We start from the raw sequence: 21206 nt of genomic DNA, 5'->3' as shown, positions 1-21206 counted from the left end.
TTGGTCATTTCTAGCCATTTCTTACATTCCAACCTCAAGAACACTTCCAAATCCTCTCAAGTATCATCGACTTTTCACCCTAGATCTTCAAAAGTTGTAAGTGTTCTTCCTTTAGTTTGATGTTAATCCTTCTTAGCTCACTTCATCTAATGATTTCATCCATGGAAATCATCTTTTCTTAGATCTTCAAGAAACACCAAGAACACACACTAGTGTTCTTGGACCTTAATCACCATTTCAAGCCTCTATATCGTAAGTACTCACTCCTTAACTTGTTATCTAGTTGGAACACCTGATTAGAGCCTTGAATCATCATCAAACTCATCATCAAAGAGAGTTTACGACCATGAGTTTACACCCTGGCCGTAAACCCTTGAAAGTGTAGTGTTTTGAGCCTTAAACACTTCTAGACCCTAGTTAACCTTTGGAACACTTGAACCTTTGAAACTCCTTGCCTTTAAGACCCAAGATAAGACCATTTGGAGAGTTTACGGACATGGAGTTTATGGTCTGGCCGTAAACACCTCAACACCCTCCAAAACATTGGTTTTGCTCATCCTTGTGAAGAGCAATGGTCCCTCAAGTTTCCCTAGCATTCAAACACCCTCTTATGCACATTTCCATGAGTTTACGGCCATGAGTTTACACCCTGGCCATAAACACCTTTCCTTGGCCTTAAACACCCCTTAGATGAATCACATGTGATTCCAACACTTGGTCAAAGTGTTTCCTAGTCCCGTGAGGTGTTTCCTTGCATTTGATTGCTTCAAAACACTATATTTATGTCAATATATGCCATTATATGTCATTTAGGATTTGTTAAGTCTCAGGACTTCATTTGTGGAACTTCTCATCCTTACGCGCACATTCGTTTGAATCACCCACATCAGATGAGTTCATACCCCGTAATGAATCTTTTAACTGTTTTAAATGCTTTTAGGGGGGGAATACAAGTTGAACACAATGATAGTTGTGTAAATATTTGTTATAAACATCTTTCAAAAGATTTCTTATGCCATTTATAAGTGATCAAAACATTTCAAAAACTCTTTTAAAGTTATGTTACTTTATAGTTTAACAAAAACTCCGTTTTTAAAGTACAAGCATAACTTAGTAGATAAAGGAGTCTTTTCAATAACAGTACAAGTAAAACCCTAGTAAACTATAAGGGGTATAGTTTAGAGATTCAGTTCATACTAGATACAATACACGATAATATAAAGAGAACACACAATAAAGAGAAACAGGGAGGAACATACTATAACAAGTACAGAGGGGAACACACTATAACAAGTACAGAGAGGAACACACTATACTAAGTACTAGGAAAAACACGTTAATATATCTTTCCGGGTTTGTGTTGACACTGGTACAATTTCACGTACCAGGACTAGCAGGCACGAGGTGATAAACTTAATAATATATCTTTCCGGGTTTGCGTTGACACTGGTACGATTTCACGTACCAGGACTAGCAGGCACGAGGTGATAAACTTAATAATATATCTTTCCGGGTTTGCGTTGACACTGGTACGATTTCACGTACCAGGGCTAGCAGGCACGAGGTGATAAACTTAATAATAGTTATACCCAACCTAAGTTATTTAAAAAGGGTACATCTGTAAAGTACCCGACGATAATAAACAAGATACATAACTTAGTCGTAACATGAACATTCAGTAGAAGGGGACCTATAATGCTAACCTTATAATTCTTTAATGTATAAATAAAGGGATATATGTTAATAGGATCCGACAGGTAATAGGATGTGTGCTTTCCGCTTCATTTCCTGTTCCTTGTTTGGTTGTGGGCTTAGAGCGAATTCACCCAGCCTATTATCCATTCGATCTTAGTTATATATATTCCGTATACATTGTGTCATCATAAGGGGTACCAGGTATGGGTCAGATCATAGGACACTAATTCAATGCACAGTTTTCTAGTACAAAACATACTTTTCAAATAGAACATGTGGTATACAAAACTAGAAACTTACCAGTAAAGGGTTTAATCCATTTTATTAAACCAGTTTAACTTAAAGGAGCTTAGGTGGTTAATCCGATAATACCTTAGTTTATACATCAAGGTTATATATAATTAATACCCGCTAGGTAGTTGGATGTGTGTTTTCCACTTCATTTCCTGTTCCTTGTTTGGTTGTGGGCTTAGGGCAGATTCACACAATTAACTATCTGTTCGATATTAGATTATATATAGCTAGTATAAACTAAGTGATTATAGAAGGAATCACTATGGTTACTATTTTATTATAAGAAATAAGGGTTTTCTTAAAGAATCATTTCATCAAATATAAAGGAACTATTACAGTTAATTCCGTGAGTACCAAGGGAATACACCAGGGTTATATACAATAAGGATCTAACAACCAATGGGATGTGTGTCATCTGCCTCATTCCCTGTTCCTTGTTTGGTTGTGGGATTAGGGCAAATACACACAATCGATTGTTTGTTTACTCTAAGTTTTATATAACTTGTATCCATTTAGTACTCATAGAAAGGATTGTAGAGTCATTTTTACTTATCTTTCATCAAAACAGGAAATATAGGATTTTCTGGAGGAACAGGCGAACTTTTCTAAACAAAGCTTACAACTTACTACAACTTACTAAACTTTCTACAACTTACTTACATCACTAAAATCTTATGAACTCACCAGATTAATTGTTGATCAACTCTTTCAAAATAACTTGTATTCTCAGGTAACCAGTAGACATGTACTCGCACTGGGAATTCATAAGATGGAGCAGTATAGCTCCAAGTCTTGTTTTGTTATTTGCTTATGTATTCTATGTTTTGTGAACACATACTTTGTAAACACTTTCTTTCTAATGAAATGGTTGTTTATTACTTTGCTTACTATGATGTATGTCTTGTGATACTAAACATGACGTCCTCCACCCCAGAACGTTTCCGTCGTTCCGGTTTTGGGGTGTGACACACAAGGACCTGGCAACAGACAATACAAAGTATTCCAGTGGAGATCAACTCCATGGAAACGAAGTCTCATATTCAAAGTACATTCCTTTGAATATCCTTCTTGCATAAAAGTTTCTAACTTTCTCATAGATTCTTAAAATCCAACTCCCAATATGGAAAACATTTCCATATTCCCATTTTGACTATCACTTCTGAACAAGAGCTACCTCTTTTCAGAATATGTCAATATGGCCCTTTCCAAAATTTAACATCATACTTCCGACTGTCCATGAGAAACCAATCTTAGGTAAACCTCAAATTGTTCTCGACAATTGCTTAATCATTTCAGTCATATCCGATTCTATCCCTTTTTCCCTCTTAATGCTCTAGGCATTTTTGAAAATTTAGAACTGATAGATATTGTAGTACATGTGATCGATCCTATACCCGAAGCATATGGGACACGATTCATGATGTCTCACATAAAGACATGATACTAGATCAGTCTTTTGCTACAATATTTTTATTTGCCATGTTCTCAAAAATCGACTATGAAGAGGGATGCCGTAATCATAATCGAAATTTGAGAACGCGATATATATATATATATATATATATATATATATATATATATATATATATATAGAATTCCCTCATGTTGAACCATTCCAACATGAAATTCATATATATATATATATATATATATATATATATATATATATATATATATATATATATATATATATATATATATGTATATATATATATATGTATATATATATATATATATATGCTTGATTAAAGATGATTAAAATCTCAATCTAAACTTTTAGGATTGAAATGAAGTATAATCTCCTCTCCCTTAATTATAGTAAAACAACCTTTTTCGAATCGAAACTTTTTGTTTTCTATAATTAACAATACTTATCATTATGCTCCCACTAGCATAATAATTTATTTAGCATAACAATTATGCTCCCACTAGCTTTGACATATACTCAGAAATCGACTTCTAGAAATCAATACTTTATTGAATTTCATCACCAAAGTTCAGATTTCTTGATACGAGATGCTTTGAAAAAACTTTATCTAAGCTTCTCAGACTCATACACCTTTCCTTAGATAGCTCACATGTGTTTCTAAACAATTATGAAGAGGGATGCCGTAATCATAATGTTTAGACCTTTTTGCCATTCCTCACAAGTCCATGTTAGTGTGTCGGTTAACCACACACGCTCCACTAACTACTTTGAGAATGCAAATATCACACTTACTATCTACTTAAAATCTACTTAGTGAAAGCGTTTCCTCACCATCATTTTCATGAATCGGAAAGAAACCTTATGACACTTAGATTTTATGGTCTATGTGTTCCTATCCATGTGAATTTGTCAAAACCATAATCACAAGACAAGGTTAGTGACAAACTCAAAACCATATGGATTGAACTTGTTCAATCTTGATTTCTTGCCTCTTGGTAGCACAAGGGCCCACCATTGCTTCCAAGTTGATATGCACACAATTGAGAACTCACAGAACTCACATGCATAGTCAACTTTGCCAGAATAGGCACCGAAACAAGAATTATGTCAACACGATAGGTTACAAACCCCAAGTCGTGTGCTAGCGGTAAACTATAGGTTTTATCCTTGATTAGCTCTTGAAACTTTCAAGACCTTTAAGACTCCTACTGTCCGCTTGACATATAAGTTTCTCTTTGTCAAGAACCATTCCTTGACAACCAAACAAATATTCATGAGTCAGTGCGGATAAACACTTTACACAATTGGTCTCAGTTGGTCTTTGTTTTATCCAAAACATCACAACTTACCAATTTCAAATGTACAAGAGTAGAAAACATTTTACTCTTACATCTGACAAGTGTTATAAACCTTCTTTAAGATGTTTCACTCAAGTTACAATCTTGGAGTATGACTCTAATACTTGTTTTTGGAACGAAGTATGACTCATCTTCTCGATTTTAACCACTTTAATAATTCATGACTCCTGTTCTTAGCCATGAGAATGCACTAAGATGTCCCTAGAGGATGAATTGTGATATGGTCTCACAATCATTAAGATGATCATAAAACATGATACTAAAGTACTCTCCCATCTTTTCAGATTTGAGAAACTTTTATCTTTCTGCCAAATTTGATTCTTCCCATTCGTTCTGCCATGCATCGAAACTTTTCCAATGTTTCAGAATTATACTTAAACTATTAAGTATAACCATATTTACTAAACTTTAGTAAATCATGACAAATAGTCTTATCGATCTTTTTGTGGTGGGTTTGACCAGTGCACACGAATGTGTACTCGATCCCTTAGTCCTTCACTTGACTCACATACACATGTGAACAAGGAATTAGTCTTAATTTTCCAAAGATGAAAGTTCTCATTCATCATGCAATACAACCTGCATGATTCCAAGTTTTGGTCCACTTGGGTGATGAGAATCTTTCCTTATTTGGTAAATTTAGATACTACCACAGATGAAAGAATCAAATTCATTATTGCTAGAAACACACAAACATTAACATTCCATAAATGCCATTGCAAGGAGATATAAAATAAAATAAAACAAAATTTTTATTTATTTATAAAATGTGGAAAAACTTTTTCCTTACAATGCAACTTTAAATGGAAACTATGCTATTACATATTTCCTAGCAATCTATCATAACTCCTAAGTAGTAGCTCAAGAATCCGATCTTCGAACCATGTGATGAAATTCATCTTCGTGATCAGATTCAGCATACTCTTCTTTTAAGCTTCCTTCCCTTTTCTTGATCCTGCAAAAACATTGCAACCCAGTCACATCATGTATTAGGAATCAACGTTTAGGAACTTAACAGAGTTAGATAGTGGACTTACCTGAAGCAGAACCATACATTCTGACTAATGATCTCAGGTAGTCAGAGCAGCTTCGATTCCAATATCCCTTTCCTTGGCAATAGAAACACACAGGCTCATCTGAGCCATCACATAGAGCAGTCTCAGAAATGGCCTTTCTCTTATGATCATCACTTTTGACCATGGCCAATTCCTTCCCTTTAGGAGAAGGAATCACTTCTGGGATGTTCATGTTAGCTTGGGAGGCAGACCTTCCAATCAAAGTTGCTTGACCATTGTGCCAAATCATTGTTGATTCAGCAGCAATTAGCAAATAGGTAAGATCTATTAGGGTCATGTCGAGATCTGTCACATAGTAGTCTTTAACAAACTCACTATATGACTCAGGAAGTAACTGAGAACCCAGTCAATAGCCAACTTCCTTAGGAACCCGACACCCATCATCCTTAGCCTGTCAAAGTGTGCCTTCATCTCCAAGACATGTGCACTCATTGGCTTTCCATCATTGTGTTTACTATCCAATAGGAATTGAGTGAGTTTGAACTTTTCAATTCTTCGAGCTTGTGGGTCGGGGTGAATAATTGGAGGAGGTGGAGGAAGTGAAGCATGATGTTGTGGGACATCATCTTGAAGAGGAAAGCTTGTTCCAAAAGATTTGGGAAGATCATACTTGTCTGAACCAGACATCTACAATGGGAGATATTCAAGTTAGTTGATTTAAAATCCTTAATATAACACCCAATATGAAATATTAAGGCTAGGACCCAACCCAATATTTTATAACTTGGAAGAGGGATGTCGTAATCCAAGCTATAGAATATTTGAAGGTAGGTGAATGACGATTCACCAATTTCCACCATGAAAAACGAAATAAAATTAGGTTTTAATTGGTTTGAAACTCCTAGATCTTTTGAGATTCACTGAACTTTTCAATGGCATGTTTCAAACTCGATTGTGCCCTTCAGGTTTTGTGACTGGGATGCCGAGGATCACAAAACAAGGTGTGAATAACCATGCAAATTCACTTGGTACCCTTAATATTATCACCTAATCAATGTGCCGGTTAACCACACGCACTCCACCGATCTATGATAAACATTAAGTCACCCTTTTCCATCCTTACTAGTCCAAGTTAGTGTGTCGGTTAACCACACACGCTCCACCAACGACTTGGTAAGGTGTAAAGTGTAAATTTCATGGGTTAGCACCAAATTCACATTTTCCTAAAGTAACTAAGATTGGGATTTATAAAAGGTTTAGTTACTTTATTTCATCATTATACTTTTAATGAGAATTATAGTCCTTGTCCTACCCGGTTGGCTAACGACCCTCCACCAGTCAAGGAAGCGGTGGGTGAGAATGGACACTCATTAAGCTGCCATTTTATAGGCAACAACCTTATACCCCCCCCCCCTTATAGACCGGCTTCGTGAATGAGGCCTACTAATGGTAAGACTGACTTGCTCTTATACATATATATATTATTAACTTATAATACTATAAAGTATAAGGGTTGAATTTTAACTTTTAAAACTCTAAGGGTTGGAACTAAAGTGTGTGTGAGACTTTACAAATTCCAAAACTTGAGGGCAAGTTTTGAACAATTCAAAAACTTTTGGATTTTCATAACTAATGAGTTTAATTAAGGTTTAAAAAACTTTTAATGAAGAGACCCTTGGACATCCATAACTTGAGGACAAGTTATGGAGTCCATAAAAGTATTTATGATGAAAAGACTCTTCAACTTGTGTAACCTATGGTTTTTAATGGGCTTTAAAAGAAAAACTTTTGGTAATCCATAACTTGAGGACAAATTATGGATTCCATTAAAACACATCAAGATCAAGAATTAACTAACAAACAATTTTCAAATAATTCCTATGATCTAACAAAACTCATAAGTTCATGAACATCCATACCAACAATTTTAAGAATCATATGAACACATACAAAACTTAAAATTTTGATAATAGCCTTTGAAATTGGATTAGCATAATCATTACAATATCAAAAAACAGGTTTTATGAGACCAAAACAGTTTAGTGTAATGATTCTAGTCCCATTCCAGCTTAAAAACTCGAAAAACTACACTCTGGGCCTCCTACTCGTCGAGTGCATGAACCTACTCGACGAGTAGGATGAAGATATGCTTGGACTCATCGATTCCCCCCATGGACTCGGCGAGTCCACTGTCCAGACAGCAAGATTTTTCGATTTTTCAAGTGATTGCATCAAGTATTCAAGAAAACAAGCCTAGGCTCTGATACCACTGATGGGTTTTGAGCATACTAACACTCCTATGGTGTACATGCAACCCTATAAACCTTGGATCTATGTTTTCTCTAAAATACATGCAAATAAGAATTTCCAAGGTTTACATCCTAACTAGCATGGCATGGGGAACTTGAATCATAAAATTACTAGTAGAATGACATACCTTTGAGTGGTGGTTGATTGCTTGGAGTTTGAGAGCCTAGCACCAATAGTGTGGATGCCTCAAATGGAAATCACAAATCACCACAAACTTTGGAAAAACTCTTGAGAGAATAATGCACTCTCTTGAAATGGCCACCACTCTTGTACACACACACCTAGTACCATTTCAAGTGCCAAGGACTCCTTTATATAGTGTGGTGGATTAGGGTTACATCCATGTAAACCCTAATACCCATTACTCTTCCTTTCCAAGGATCCATGGGTTAAAAGCTCCATGGACCATCCATGGACTCCCATACAAGCCTAGCCCATTCCAAATGAGTATTTGTGACAATCTGAAATTTTTATCTTATACACTTATTCAAATTAATGAAGGTTAGACTCGTTTTTGCTATTTTCTAGCACTATTTAGAGTCAATTAGAGTGTTCTAAACCCAGTACAATTAAGGTAGGAACCTAGAAATGGGATAACACGATGCATATCAAGCAAAATCGGGCCAAACAGTCCAACACATGGAGTGTGCGGCCGCACACTTGAGTGTACGGCCACACACAGGTGTCTGCGGCCGCACACCCATCCCAACCGCACACTCCTACCTATATATTAAACACTTAGCCATTTGAACACTTTTTCCACTTCTTCAAAGCTAGAACTCGTTTTCTCTCAAGTATCATCCAAAGTTTCACTCCAATCTTCAAACAAGTGAGTGATTTCTAATTGGTTTAGCTAATACATGACCTTAACTAGCCTTTTCCCTTGGTTTGATCCATGAAAACACCTATTTGGTGTTAGATCACCAAGAACACACAATACTTTTGGGGCTTTTAACTACACTTTTAAGCCTCTAAATCGGGTATACACTTGCAATAGCTTGTTATAAGCTAAAGACCCTTGAATTTACACATGAAAAACGCCATTTCATATGATCTTCAAGTGTGTACGGCTGCACACACCATGTGTACGGCCGCACACACCAAGTGTAGTCGCACACACCATTTTTAGGTCCAAAAATGGCAATGAACTCCATATAAGGCTAAAGCATGAAGTAAGAAACCTTCCTAGATGAGTCCTAAAGCCTTAAAATACGTTTTGGCACATTCCATAGGGAGTGTGCGGCCGCACACACATCCTGGCCGCACACCCTGGCCACACACACACAAATAGTGTGCATTTTGACCATACACTCCCTTGTATAGCCATATACCCCTTATATACAATCTTATATGGTTGTAACACTTCAAAATAAGTGTTTACTAGTCCCTAAGGTGGTTTCAATTCAATAATTAGTTGTTATAAGCACTAATTATATTCATATATGTATCATTATATGTTAAATAGGATCCGTGTGTGTGTTCAAGTCTTCACTTGACACTTAGCATCCTATACAATCCGTTCATCCAAACCACTCACTACAGGTGAGTTCATACCCTTTAATTAACCTTTTAAATGTGTTTAAATGCTTTTATGGGGGGGAATACAAGTTGAACTATTATAGTTATTATATCAATCACATGTGATTAATAACTACCAAACAAGTGGATTCTTACTTTTCAAACTGTGTTACCAAACTGTTTTACTTCAAACTGTGTTACAAACTCTTTTTCATATCAAATACTTTTATTAAACTCTTTTAACTTATGTTCTGTGTATCTATATAGATATAGTTATATAAGTAGGATTGAAAGGACTTAGGACTGATAGCCTACCTTACTTCCTGTTCCTTGTTTGGTTGTGGACTTAGGGTATCAAGGTTATTTGTCCGAAGGTCGTTTGAATCCTAGCTATATATTATGTATATGTATATAGATATAAAAGGTTACTTCTTTCATTCAGTTCAATACCTTTGGGTAGCAAAGGTATACACACCTGTTCATATACACAAACAACATTACTAGTAAACTATAATAGGTATAGTTTAGGGAGATACTAATACTACTACTAGAACAGTGAAACATACAATGAGTCAGTTCATACATGAGTCAATAACAAACAAACAATAGATACTATGATAAGAAACAAACAATAGATACTATGATGAGAAAAAAACAATAGATACTATGATAAGAAACAAACAATAGATACTATGATGAGAAACAAACAATACATGCTAGACAGGGAGGGAACACACAATACAGCTAGCACATACATATACTAGAACATACATACATGCTAGACAGGGAGAGAACACACAATACAGCTAGCACATACATATACTAGAACATTACTACAGTTATGTGAGCCACCTAACGGGGCATGGCACTACCTGTCATGACCGTTTTTGTATCCAGAATCTCCTTAATTGGGGAGCGTATGAGTGTATGTATAGATCTATACTGGATTGACTATCCTACACCTTGCTGCTCGCTACAGTGGGACTTGCAAGTCTACGGGTGCCAAACGTCATTTCTTACGACATCTTACATCGTCGTTTTTCTATAGAGTCGGTAGCAGGATACAGGCCGATCACATGGTACTTTAAATAACAATTTGTTTAAAGTAGTTAGTATAGCAGTAGTTACTTAATACAACACTAAAGTACTATTTCATTTTCCCATTACATTTACTTTGTGATATTCAAACAATAAACAATAATGTAAAAACTATATTTTTGGTTAATGATAGTCAGATTTGGGAAAATACACACTCTTACAAGAGACACACACAGATACTAGATGCCTTGGTAGAAGGCTACTTTTAGTAGGAAACATAGGGTTTTCTAGGAGAATTCAAACAATTACAAACTTTTACAAACATATACAATTACAGACTTACAAACACTTTCATACAACTACAGACACTAATATACTTATGATCTCACCAGCTTTAAAGCTGATAAACTCTTTCAAAATAACTTGTATTCTCAGGTCACCAGTAGACAGGTACCGTGCCAGGTTTTGAGAAGATGGAGCTCGTTCAAGACTCATCTTTTATTTTGATGTATACTTTTGGTGTCTATATAACTTGACAGAACACACTTGTATGAAATTATAATTATTAATGCAATGGATGATGTTGTTGCTTATTTACTGCTTTGCATTGTTGTGATACTGAACATGACGTCCTCCACCCGCGAACGTTTCCGCCCTTCAGGTTTTGGGGTGTGACAGATTTGTATCAGAGCATTGTTTATAGTGAATCGAGTGTATCAACCCATAAAAGATATACGAACTATAAACACAGCGGGATCAAAATACTCTGATAAAGAGTTTATACTTTTAAATAATAAAATATTTAACCAAGTATACATACCTGCATTCATACTAAAATCAGTGTCACTAGGACAGAACAAAAGTATTACGATTGTTGGGTAGCACAAGTAGACTTAGAGACATATAGTCAAAGCTGGGAAGATATAGCTTGATCAACTATATTATCCGAGGGTTGACTAGCATGTGCCTAAGTGTGGTTGTGAGGTTGCAACAAGTCTAAAAACTTACCAACACTACTACAACGAGAACAGTAGAACAGAACATAAACTTAAAATACTATAGGAGTATTTTGTGTTACTATTAATTACTTATCTGAGAACTAAAGGTCTTTATTAGTATATCAATAGTTGCTGAGTGGATACGCTAAGGTTATATGTATCTAGGATATCATAGACTTAGAATATGTGATCTTTGCTTTACTTCCTGTTCCTTGTTTGGTTGTGGGCTTAGAGTTAGGGTCACTTATTCGAAGGTCTATCCTGTCTTGGTTACATATGACTGGTATGCACTACGCAAATGTTGAAGTAACTGATAAAGATCATCTTATAATTATCTAATTAGTGCGTCTATTTAGTTATTTCTTTATCCCTTTTCTCGCATAGATTTCATGGCTGGATTCCATCTTCCTGGAGACCCGTACTACCTCAACAACGGCAATGCAGGATGGCTTGGAGAAAAGCCAGAAGATGATCACCCAATCCCATTGGATGATCACGAAGCTGAAGGCTTTTCTGATGATTCTGACTCAGAGCCTGAAGTCAACAACCTACCCCCAGCTGCTCAAGACCCAAACCTGAATCCTCGTCCAGCATTTCAAGGACCCACACCTATGTGGGCCACAAACTTGAATAGATGGAGTCAGGAACAGGGTCAACCCATGCCCTACAATGGAGACAGAAGCTTCTACAACCTCACTGAGGGAGGTTCAGTAGACAGGGTCCTACCCATCATGGTTCGTAGGATTTCTCGGAACACTATACAGGGTCGAGCGACTATCGACCGAATCGTGGAGATTGATGCCAACTCTGGCGTTAACACCGTCCGCATTCGCCAACTTGAGTCTGCTCATGAAAGGACTCAGGTCCGCAATACAGTGCTGCAAAGGGAACTTGCTGAGACCCAAGATGAAGTCAGGGAACTTCGAGCTCAGCAAGCAAGATCCGATAGGCGCGTGAGGGACATAGAACGTCTTCTGTCGGATTTAAGAACTCACTCTAGTATTTCTCGTCGCCGTTAGAGTCTCATCGACTTCTCTTTTGGATATAACCTAGTTTGTGTAAAAAAAACTCTAGTCTAAGTTCCTATTTTTGTAAATCTTAGACCTGTTAGGTCTTGATTAGGTCGTAGTTCTGTCAAAATTTTCCATCTTGGTTGATGTAAGACCTACTTCTAGGTCATTTTTCCCGAACTCATTACATCAGTAATTCCAGTATTATTGACAGATATCTAATCTTATGGAAATTTATATCCAATTGCTATCACCTGCTAGTATAAGATCTTCGTTTAATCGTGCTATTCATTTGTGATGTTGGACTATGGAGAGTTAGTCCATGAGTCATTCTCCTCAATTTTCCTATTAAGTTCTTATCAATGTCTTCATCTTTCTAAACTTATAGTTGAAAGATGCATCCTCGTAAATCAACAAGACGTGATCCTCCCGCCCCGACACCACCTGCTCCTCAAATCGATACGGCAGCTTTAAACGCTGCAGTAGCTGCGGCTGTGGCAACAGCCATGGCTCTATATCATTCGTCGGGTTCCACTGGAGGAGGAACTCCTATTCAATCTACTCATGGTGAAGTTCCTGTGCGCTTAAGAGAGTGCTCCTACAAGGACTTCACTAACTGCAAGCCCAAGTCCTTTAGAGGGACTGGCGGGGTCATTGCCCTCTCGCAATGGTTCGAGAAAACCGAATCGGTTTTCGAAATCTGCTCCTGTCCAGAGGGGAGCAAGGTCAAGTTCGCCACTTGTACCTTTGAAGACAAGGCCCTGACATGGTGGAATAGTCATGTCAAGTCACTATCCCTAATAGTGGCTAATGCTATGGGCTGGGAAGCTCTGAGAGAGCTGATGATTGAGGAGTACTGCCCGAGGGGCGAGATCCAAAAGCTAGAGGAGGAACTGTGGAGCCTAACCATGAAGGGCTCCGACATAGTCTCTTATACCGCCAGATTCTGTGAACTGGTGGCCCTCTGTCCCAACATGGTTCATACAGAGGGAAAGAAGATTGAAAGATACATATGGGGGCTGATGCCTCCATTCCAGGGAAATGTTTTGGCTTCAAAACCCACTACATTTGATAGTGATAAGCGATTGGCACAACGGCTTATAGATCATGGGGTTCGTACCCCGGCCGCAACAACAACAACCCTGGCCATCTCAGAACCCGCCAGAACCGCTGATTCCAAGCGGAAGTTCTGGGATGACAAAAAGAAGAAGAACGCTGCCAAAAAGCAGCAGATCGTGACAGTTCATAGTGCGATAGCACCTGCCACTGCTGCTGCTCCGGTGAAATAGTACGCGGGAAGTTTGCCCAAGTGCAACAAGTGCAACTTCCACCACGTAGGAGCCTGCCGGGAAATGCAGTGTTTGAACTGCAACAGGAAGGGGCACACTGCCCGTTTCTGCAAAGCTCCGGCGAGGCCAATCAACCAAGTCCCCGGTGCAGGAGTGGGCCAAGCTTGCTACGGTTGTGGCGAAGTGGGCTACTACAAGAGGGACTGCCCAAAGGCAGGAAATACCGGTAGAGTGGGAAGAGTTCTGGCCATAGGCCATGAGGAAGCGGTTGCCGACCCCACAGTGGTCACTGGTACGTTTCTCCTTGATAACTCTTATGCATGCATACTATTTGATAGTGGAGCGGAGAGGAGCTTCGTGAACCAAAAATTTGCTCATTTACTTAAGCAAAAATCACGAGCACTTAAAGAACCGTTCACTGTGGAAATGGCTAATGGAAAGACGGAGAGCACTAGCAGTATATTCATAGGGTGTACCCTAATACTAGATAGCCATTCATTCTCGATCGACCTCATGCCGGTCTCAATTAAAAGTTTCGACGTCATAATCGGCATGGATTGGTTGAGTCTTCATCGTGCCGACATCATGTTTTATGAAAAGGCTGTTCGCCTTAATCTGCCATCTGACGAAACTCTAGTAGTTTATGGCGACAAACCCGGCACGAACCTTCGTATCATCTCGAGCATCCAAGCTCAGAAATTCTTGCGAAAGGAATGTCGCGCATTCCTTGCTCATGTGGTCGATGTGAGCCAAGAAACGAAAGACATTCAGAACATTCCAGTAGTACGCGACTTTCCCGACATCTTTCCGGAAGAACTCCCAGGATTACCTCCGCAACGTCAAGACGAGTTCAGAATCGACTTAGTTCCAGGGGCTACTCCCGTAGCCAAATCGCCCTATCGTCTAGCACCTGCAGAGATGCAAGAACTGTCCTGTCAACTTAATGAACTGCTCAGCAAGGGCTTTATAAGACCAAGCTTCTCACCCTGGGGAGCTCCAGTCTTGTTCGTCAAGAAGAAAGACGGATCGTTTCGTATGTGTCGTCCTTACTTGGATCAGTTCGTCATCGTCTTTATCGATGACATACTTATCTATTCTCGTAGTAAGGAGGAGCATAGTCAACATCTGCAACTAGTCTTAGAAACACTGCGTTCGGAGAAGCTCTATGCGAAGTTCTCGAAATGCGAATTTTGGATCCGACGAGTCGAATTCTTAGGGCACGTGGTTAGCGAAGAGGGAATACACGTGGACCCTTCCAAAATTAAAGCCATTGAGAGCTGGTCAGCACCCAAGACGCCTACAGAAATTCGTCAATTTCTAGGCCTCGCTGGCTACTATCGCAGGTTCATTCAAAACTTCTCCCGCATTGCGAAACCTCTTACAACACTGACCCAGAAGGGCGTGGCCTTTGACTGGGAAGAGAAGCAGGAGAGAGCGTTCCAAACGCTCAAGCGAGCCTTGTGCACCGCACCAATACTATCCCTCCCCGAAGGGATAGAAGACTTTGTTGTCTATTGCGATGCGTCAAATCAAGGACTTGGATGTGTTCTGATGTAGCGAGGTAAGGGCATCGCCTATGCCTCGAGACAGCTGAAGACACATGAGGTCAACTACACCACACACGATCTTGAGCTAGGAGCAGTTGTGTTTGCTCTGAAGATCTGGAGACACTGCCTGTATGGTACAAAAAGCACTATCTTTACAGACCACAAAAGCCTACAACATATATTCGACTAGAAGGACCTCAACATGAGACAACGACGGTGGGTCGAGCTACTAGGTGATTACGAATGCGAAATTAGTTATCATCCGGGTAAAGCCAACGTAGTAGCTGACGCCCTAAGTCGGAAAGAATATTCCGGTCGTAGAGTCAAATCATTGACTATGACTATCCATTCACACTTGTCCACACAAATTAAGGAGGCTCAGCTCGATGCTTTGAAACCTGAAAATGTGGCGGGTGAATCCCTGAGAGGGATGGATAAGAACTTGGAAGTTAAGGGTGGCGGAGCTTATTATCTCATGGATCAGATCTGGACCCCGAAACATGGTGGTCTCAGAGACTTGGTCATGAACGAGGCGCACAACACTCGTTATTCTGTTCACCCAGGTTCAGATAAGATGTATCTGGATCTTAAAAAGTTATACTGGTGGCCTAACATGAAAGCAGAGATTGCTACCTTCGTGAGTAAATGCCTTACTTGCGCCAAGGTCAAGGTCGAATACCAGAAACCCTTAGGTCTACTACAACAGCCGGAGATACCGGAATGGAAGTGGGAGCGGATCACTATGGACTTCATAACGAAGTTGCCCAAGACAACGGGTGGACTTGATACCATATGGGTCATCGTCGACAGATTGACCAAGTCCGCACACTTCCTGCCTATCAAAGAAACAGACAAGATGGAGAAGCTTACAAGAACTTACATACGGGAGATTGTACGACTGCATGGTGTTCCCATATCCATTATCTCGGACAGAGATAGTAGATTCACTTCGAGGTTCTGGCAGTCGCTACAAAGTTCCCTAGGAACTAGGCTGGACATGAGTACAGCCTACCATCCACAGACAGACAGGCAAAGTGAGAGGACTATCCAAACCTTGGAAGATATGTTACGAGCCTGTGTGATCGACTTTGGGAAAGCATGGGATACCCATTTACCCCTTGTCGAATTTTCCTACAACAACAGTTATCACACAAGCATAAAGGCTGCTCCATTCGAGGCCCTCTATGGCCGAAAGTGCAGATCCCCTCTGTGTTGGGCTGAGGTGGGTGATACCCAGTTAGCTAAAGGACGAGTTCCTGAAAGCACTCTCACAGGTCCAGAGATCATTCGGGAAACGACAGAGAAGATTTTTCAGATTCGTGAACGATTGAAAGCCTCTAGAGACCGACAGAAAAGCTACGCTGATAAACGAAGGAAACCAATGGAATTCCAGGTGGGCGACCGTGTTCTATTGAAGGTCTCACCCTGGAAGGGCTTGATACGCTTCGGAAAGCGTGGAAAGCTAAATCCAAGGTACATAGGGCCTTTCGAGATTCTTGCTAGAATCGGCCATGTAGCTTACAAACTTAACTTACCTCGTGAACTCAGTAACGTACATTCTACTTTCCACGTCTCGAACTTGAAAAAGTGTCTGTCCGACGAGACTCTTGTAATCCCACTCAACGAGATCGAGATCAACGAGAGCCTCAACTTCGTGGAAGAACCTGTAGAGATCATGGACCGAGAGGTCAAGTAAACAAAGCAAAGTCGTATCCCGATAGTGAAGGTTTGCTGGAAAGCCAAGCGAGGACCTGAATTCACTTGGGAGCGAGAGGATCAGATGAAGCTGAAATACCCTCGTCTTTTTACCTAGTTATTTGTAACTACTTAATTGCTTAAACTCTAATTTCGGGACGAAATTCTCTCTAACGGGGGGATGATGTGACAATCCGAAATTTTTATCTTATACACTTATTCAAATCAATGAAGGTTAGACTCGTTTTTGCTATTTTCTAGCACTATTTAGAGTCAATTAGAGTGTTCTAAACCCAGTACAATTAAGGGAGGAACCTAGAAATGGGATAACACGATGCATATAGAGCAAAATCGGGCCAAACACTCCAACACATGGAGTGTGCGGCCGCACACTTGAGTGTACGGCCACACACAGGTGTCTGCGGCCGCACACCCATCCCAACCGCACACTCCCACCTATATATTCAACACTTAGCCATTTGAACACTTTTTCCACTTCTTCAAAGCTAGAACTCGTTTTCTCTCAAGTATCATCCAAAGTTTCACTCCAATCTTCAAACAAGTGAGTGATTTCTTCTTGGTTTAGCTAATACATGACCTTAACTAGCCTTTTCCCTTGGTTTCATCCATGAAAACACCTATTTGGTGTTAGATCACCAAGAACACCAAGAACACACACTACTTTTGGGGCTTTTAACTACACTTTTAAGCCTCTAAATCGGGTATACACTTGCAATAGCTTGTTATAAGCTAAAGACCCTTGAATTTACACATGAAAAACGCCATTTCATATGATCTTCAAGTGTGTACGGCCGCACACACCAAGTGTAGCCGTACACACCATTTTTAGGTCCAAAAATAGCAATGAACTCCATATAAGGCTAAAGCATGAAGTAAGAAACCTTCCTAGATGAGTCCTAAAGCCTTAAAATACGTTTTGGCACATTCCATAGGGAGTGTGCGGCCGCACACACATCCTGGCCGCACACCCTGGCCGCACACACATAAATAGTGTTCATTTTGACCATACACTCCCTTGTATAGCCATATACCCCTTATATACAATCTTATATGGTTGTAACACTTCAAAATAAGTGCTTACTAGTCCCTAAGGTGGTTTCAATTCAATAATTAGTTGTTATAAGCACTAATTATATTCATATATGTATCATTATATGTTAAATAGGATTCGCGTGTGTGTTCAAGTCTTCACTTGACACTTAGCATCCTATACAATCCGTTCATCCAAACCACTCACTACAGGTGAGTTCATACCCCTTAATTAACCTTTTAAATGTTTTTAAATGCTTTTATGGGGGGGGAATACAAGTTGAACTATTATAGTTATTATATCAATCACATGTGATTAATAACTACCAAACAAGTGGATTCTTACTTTTCGAACTGTGTTACCAAACTGTTTTACTTCAAACTGTATTACAAACTCTTTTTCATATCAAATACTTTTATTAAACTCTTTTAACTTATGTTATGTGTATCTATATAGATATAGTTATATAAGTAGGATTGAAAGGACTTAGGACTGATAGCCTACCTTACTTCCTGTTCCTTGTTTGGTTGTGGACTTAGGGTATCAAGGTTATTTGTCCGAAGGTCGTTTGAATCCTAGCTATATATTATGTATATGTATATAGATATAAAAGGTTACTTCTTTCATTCAGTTCAATACCTTTGGGTAGCAAAGGTATACACACATGTTCATATACACAAACAACATTACTAGTAAACTATAATAGGTATAGTTTAGGGAGATAATAATACTACTACTAGAACAGTGAAACATACAATGAGTCAGTTCATACATGAGTCAATAACAAACAAACAATAGATACTATGATGAGAAACAAACAATAGATACTATGATGAGAAACAAACAATAGATACTATGATAAGAAACAAACAATACATGCTAGACAGGGAGGGAACACACAATACAGCTAGCACATACATATACTAGAACATACATACATGCTAGACAGGGAGAGAACACACAATACAGCTAGCACATACATATACTAGAACATTACTACAGTTATGTGAGCCACCTAACGGGGCATGGCACTACCTGTCATGACCGTTTTTGTATCCAGAATCTCCTTAATTGGGGAGCGTATGAGTTTGTGTATAGATCTATACTGGATTGACTATCCTACACCTTGCTGCTCGCTACAGTGGGACTTGCAAGTCTACGGGTGCCAAACGTCATTTCTTACGACGTCTTACATCTTCGTTTTTCTATAGAGTCGGTAGCATGATACAGGCCGATCACATGGTACTTTAAATAACAATTGGTTTAAAGTAGTTAGTACAGCAGTAGTTACTTAATACAACACTACAATACTATTTCATTTTCCCATTACATTTACTTTGTGATATTCAAACAATAAACAATAATGTAAAAACTATATTTTTGGTTAATGATAGTCAGATTTGAGAAAATACACACTCTTACAAGAGACACACACACAGATACTAGATGCCTTGGTAGAAGGCTACTTTTAGTAGGAAACATAGGGTTTTCTAGGAGAATTCAAACAATTACAAACTTTTACAAACATATACAATTACAGACTTACAAACACTTTCATACAACTACAGACACTAATATACTTATGATCTCACCAGCTTTAAAGCTGATAAACTCTTTCAAAATAACTTTAATTCTCAAGTCACCAGTAGACAGGTACCGGTGCCAGGTTTTGAGAAGATGGAGCTCGTTCAAGACTCATCTTTTATTTTGATGTATACTTTTGGTGTCTATATAACTTGACAGAACACACTTGTATGAAATTATAATTATTAATGCAATGGATGATGTTGTTGCTTATTTACTACTTTGCATTGTTGTGATACTGAACATGACGTCCTCCACCCCCGAACGTTTCCGCCGTTTAGGTTTTGGGGTGTGACAGTATTAGCCCACACTATATAAAATACAAGAGCCCATATTTAATTAGTCACCTTTTTGATCACCAAATTAATTCTAAATTAATTTATGATCAATACTAATTAAATAATATGATTTCATATTAATATATTAACAAATCATAAACATATTATTCTCATAAGGTTATCCAAATCGTTTGGGTGAAGTGCAACCCAAATGGACCATGTCGGGTCGGGTCAAGTGCATCTCAAATATTGTTATGGACTCAGAAACCTTATCCAACAAAAACACCTACATAAATCCGTCAGTTCTTAGGTCTTGCTGGCTATTATCACAGATTCATCCAAAATTTCTCTTGAATAGCTAAACCTCTTACCACCCTGACCCAAAAGGGTGTAACCTTTAGCTGGGGAGAAAAGCAAGAAACAGCGTTCCAAACGTTGAAGCGAGCTTTGTGTAGTGCACCGATCCTGTCTCTTCCTGAAGGGACAGAGGATTTCGTAGTGTACTGTGATGCTTCTAATCAAGGGCTTAGGTGTGTTCTTATGCAAAGAGGAAAGGTTATCTCTTATGCCTCAAGATAGCTTAAGGCGCATGAGGTCAACTATACAACACATGACCTTGAACTAGGAGCAGTGGTGTTTGCTCTGAAGATCTGGAGACATTACTTATATGGCACGAAATGCACAATATTCATGGACCATAAAAGTCTCCAACACATCTTCGATCAGAAAGAGCTGAACACGAGACAACGACGATGGGTGGAGCTACTGAACGACTACGATTGTGAGATTCTTTATCACCCTGGTAAAGCTAACGTAGTAGCTGATGCCCTTAGCAGAAAAGAATACTTGGGACGCCGAGTAAAGTCGTTGACCATGACAATCCATTCTCATCTGTCCACACAGATCAAAAAAGCTCAACTTGAAGCCTTGAAACCCGAAAATGTGGCAGGTGAAACTCTTAGAGGAATGGATAAGAACTTCGAAGTCGGGGATGATGGAGTCTATTATTTCATGAACCGGATCTGGACGCCAAAGTTCGGTGGTTACAGAGACATGGTTATGAATGAAGCACACAAAACTCGATACTTCATTCATC

Source organism: Lactuca virosa, chromosome 8 (assembly GCF_052849685.1).
Source record: "Lactuca virosa cultivar CGN04683 chromosome 8, Lactuca_virosa_CGN04683_v6, whole genome shotgun sequence".
NCBI lineage: Eukaryota > Viridiplantae > Streptophyta > Magnoliopsida > Asterales > Asteraceae > Lactuca > Lactuca virosa.
Note: the sequence above shows the minus strand (reverse complement) of the source record.